The 4,431-nt window shown below is 49.5% G+C and overlaps 1 long non-coding RNA gene across 1 annotated transcript; it reads right to left on the reverse strand.

Moving 5' to 3' along the window:
- Positions 1-2,830: 2,830 nt before the first annotated feature.
- On the reverse strand, positions 2,831-3,895 carry LOC141585541 (uncharacterized). The gene is made up of 3 exons (XR_012519086.1): positions 3,783-3,895; positions 3,544-3,598; positions 2,831-2,980 (listed from the first exon to the last, which is right to left on the reverse strand). It is a non-coding gene; the product is annotated as an uncharacterized LOC141585541 (long non-coding RNA).
- Positions 3,896-4,431: the final 536 nt, after the last annotated feature.

Here is a 4,431-nt window from a genome sequence, read left to right on the forward strand (position 1 = left end):
GTAAGAGAGAAACTGAGCTCCAATGATAGAGGTCAAGGTTAGGAAATGCCATTGAGCGAGTGCCCTCTCTGCACTAAGCATTATAGGTACACAAGCCCCTTGAATCCTCGTAACCATTCTGGGTGGAAAGAGTCATGACTCCCTTAACCAACATTGTGGAGCTTGCAAGTAACGGAGGCAGGATTAGACTCCAGGATGCCCAACTTCAAGCCTGTCTTTTCTTGGCTCCTATTAACAGTGTATTCCCATTCCTGGTCTTTTTCTTTTCTTTTCTTTTCTTTCTCAGAGAGAAAGAAAAAAGAATAGTAAGGAAACAAATAAAGAAGAGGAAGAAAGAGGAAGAGGGAGAGAGAATGGGGATATTGCTTTATTGCCTGGGCTAGAATGCAGTCTAAATATGGGTATCCATTCCTGGTCTTAAGACAAGATTCAGAGGTGTCTGTGCTGTGCTTAGCCATGGCATTTGATCCCGAAAGGAAAAACTCTCTCTCTCTCTCTCTCTCTCTCTCTCTCTCTCTCTCTACCTCATTGATTATAATAATAATAATAATAAATAATTTAATGGCTCAAGCACGGGAAGTCCAGTGGTGGGAAATCCTGGCTTCTGGGAGCTGGAAGGAAAAACAGCTTCAGGGATGGCAGGATCCAGGGGCTCCATGGATGCTGCCAGGACTCACTTCTCTCTATCCCTTAGCAATGCTTTCCTTTGTGTTGGCTTCTCCCTCGGGCAGTCTCTTCCTGTTTTGTGTCAAGATAGCCTTAGCAGCCCTTATGCCCTGGCAGCTTGGCAATGCCAGCAGAAGGAGACTCTGAGACTGACTCAGGTTGGCCTTACCAAAGTCAGATGCAGAGCCCTTCACTTCTTTCTTTAGCTCATATTGGTCAGGCCTGCGTCTCCTTCGCACTTCTAGAGCTGGAGGTGGAGACTACGGTCGTTTTCTCACATTGACGCCCTAATTATTGACCTCCCTGCACCCGAGCCCCTTGCAATGTGAGTTTATTTCCACATGATCTGAATCTGGGCTGGCCTTGAGACTTGCTCTGACCACTAGAATCCAAGGGAAATGATGCTGTGTCTGCTCCCAATCTAGGCTTCAGGAGTCTTCTTCATTTCTCCCGTCTCTGTTGGAACTCTGGATAGCTACCATGAAAACAAGCCTGGGCTGGTCAGCTGCAGGAGGCGAACCCATCTGAAAGACTGCCTGGTCCCCCAGCGGAGGCTAACCCCGGCACAGCAGCCAGCTGACCTACCGGAGTTTGCTTTTTGAGCCATCTCATCTACCTTCTTGCAGGACTAGGATGGACAGATGACCAAAAAACACAGTAAGGCACATCTGTAAAGCTGGAAATTGGAAGGTTCCCACGGTTCAAATCCTGGCTTGGCCACTTCCTAACTGTTAGGCTTAGTTTCCTGTGGCTGCCATAACACATTGCCACAAACTCGATGGTTCAAAACAACAGAAGTTTATTCGAACACAGTTCTGGAGGCCAGAGGGTGAATATCAGTTTCACTCAGCTGAAGTCAAGGGGTCAGCAGGACCATGCTCCCACAGGAAGCCCTGGGGGAGAAATCACTCCATGCCTCTTCCAGCTGCTGGTGGCTGCCAGCATCCCTTTGCTTGTAGCCACATCACTGCCATTTCTGCCTTGGTCTTCACGTTGTCTTCTTTTCTGTGCATCTGTCCACCCTCCCTCAGCCTTCCTCCTATGAAACATCTGACATGCATGCTTTTATCACATATAGAGCCCAGCAGGATAATCCCAGATAATATCCTCATCACAAAATCCTTAATTTGACCATATTTGCAAAGACTTTACCATGTAAGGTAACATTCACAGGCTCCTGGGATTAGGAGAACGTGATTTCTTAGAGGCCCACCACTCAGCCCACTACACTAGCATGTGGTCCCAGGTAAGTGTCAATCTCACTGTGCCTCAGTTTCCTTACCTGTAAAATGACAGCAGCCACCTCACTGGGTAATTATGAAGATTTAACAAGTACTTAGAATGGCGATCAGCACAGGATAAAAGCTTTGTAAATGTTAACCTTCAACAGTATCAAGGGTTGGTCAGGTACTGTGGCTCACACCGGCAATTCTAGCACTTTGGGAGGCAGAGGCAGGCAGATTGCTTGAGCCCAGGAGTTTGAGGCTAGCCTGGGCAACATGACAAAACCCAGTCTCTACGAAAAAACAAACAAACAAAAAAATTAGCCAGGCATGACAGCATGTGACTGTAGTCTCAGCTACTTGGGGTGCTGAGGCACAAGAATATCTTGAATCCAGGAGGTCGAGGCTGCAGTAAGCTGAGTTCACACCTCTGCACTCCAGCCTGGGAAACAGAGACTCTGTCTCTAAAAAAAAATCATCACAATAAAATTTGACCGTGACTAAAATTCCCACAGAAGCAAATCCCTTCTCTGTCCTGTTTGCTCACGCCTGTCTTCACAGCACCCACCGTGGAGACTTGCATCTGGTAGGTGCTCAGTAAACATTAAATGCACACAGACCACTGTATGGCTGTGTGGCTTTAGGCAAGTTGTTTCTCCTCTCTGGTTCTCAGTTTCCTTCTCCCTTCACGAAGAGGGAGGGAAAATCCACTCCTCTTTCTGGAAGGGTGTGTCCCCATCAGGGGTAGAAGGTTCAGGGATCAGGAGCCGGCCAAAACTGCTTTCTGTCTGAGTCACCAAATTTCTCAACTTCAGGCCAAGTGTCTAAATATTATGACTGAGCTAGTTAGAGATAAGACGGGGAAACATTGATTTGGCCCAAGAAGCTGCAGTCACAGCACCGGGGTTGAAGCTCCCTGGATCTTCTCAGCAGCATGAGTGAGTGTCTGGCACCTGCCAGGAACACAGGCTGCTGACCTGCAAACAGATGGGGAGGCCCAGAGGCCTGGCTTTGGCAGCAGGAGCCTGCGTTTGCTATCTCTGTTCACGCAGTCAACATCCGATCAAATCTCTGTGGCTCCAGTGGAGAAACTAAGGCACAAAGAGAGTGAAGGGTGTGTCCAGGGTTATGCTGGGAGACTGCCGTCCCATGAAGCTAAAACCCAGAAGTCCTAACTCCCAGCCCAGCACCTGTGGGAACCTACCAGGCACAGGAAGAAGGAAGGCTGGCAGGGTGTCACAGGCAGGCAGAGAGTCCGGGCAAATGCCCAGGGGTGAAAGACCAGATACAAGCTCAAAAACTAGAGTGAATGGGAGAAAGGGCTACGGACCCAGGACTTCGAACTCCATTCAGAGAAGAAAAGGGAACCACTGATGGTTTTAGGAAGAAGAGCAGCGGGATCTGAGAGGCTTTTTCCAAGTGCGTTCCATAGACCTCCAGCATCAGAGTCGCCTACAGCAGGAGCTGGGGGTGGCTGTCAAAATGCAGGTTCCTGGGGTCCACCCTAGATGTGGCTCCCCACTGTAACAGGCCCCCTCTGAGGGGACTCTGAGGCACACCCACTGTTGTAGTGAGTAGGAGATACAGCTCACATCCCAGTTATAAGGTCTAATCTCAGACAAACTTGGTTTCAAATCCCAGCTCTGCTACTTACTTGCTGTGTGATTTTAGGTCAGTTAAGGCACATTTCGGAGCCTGTTTTCTCTCCTCTGTAACGAAACAATCATAGTATTTGCCTCAAAGATCCTTTGCTCTAAGGATTAATAACATAATATAGGTAAGGCGCTCTACATAGATCCAGAGCCCTCCTAGCACTCACAAACACTGGTTTTTAGAGACTCCCTTGGGCAGAGGTGGGGAGAAAGCAATGGAGGAGGGCAGGCGTGGAGGCACCTGGCGGACTCCGGGGAGAGGTCTGTGGCTGGGGTGTGGATGTGGTGACAGGCAGAGTGGCTCCTTTGCACCGTGCGAGGTGGTGGCATTCTTGTGTACTCGATGGTGAAAGAGGCTCCCTGGACTTGGTCTAGGGCAGGAGAGAAGAGGATGAGTCAAAAGAGGTTGATCATAAGATCCGCATTCGCAGTCACGGTCTGGGTGCTTAGCGTGTGCCAGGCCCTGTGTCAGCTGCTTCCTGATCTTCACACTCACAACTACCCTACAGTGTGGGTAGCGCTTCATCAGGGGTTCTCCACCCTGACACTGGACACACTTGTACTGGGTAATTCCTTCATTAAGGGGCTGTGCTGTGCACCGTAAGGTATTCAGCAACCCCCTTGCACTCTACCCACTAGATGCCATCAACGCTCCCGCCTTCCAGTTGTGACAGCCAAAACGGTCTCCAGACATTACCAGACATTTCCCGGGGGGGTAAAATCACCCCTAGTTAAGAATCACTGCTTCATTCTCTTTTTACAGGGAGGGACTTGCAGGCTCAGAGAGCCAAAGCTCCTTGCCCACAGTCTCCCAGCTAAGAAGTGGCCGGATTTGGATTCAGAGCCCAGGATGTTAAGCTCTGCTGTGAGGGAGCCACATCTGTGCAGTG

The sequence above is a fragment of the Saimiri boliviensis genome, chromosome 9, assembly GCF_048565385.1.
Source record: "Saimiri boliviensis isolate mSaiBol1 chromosome 9, mSaiBol1.pri, whole genome shotgun sequence".
In the NCBI taxonomy this organism is placed as follows: domain Eukaryota; kingdom Metazoa; phylum Chordata; class Mammalia; order Primates; family Cebidae; genus Saimiri; species Saimiri boliviensis.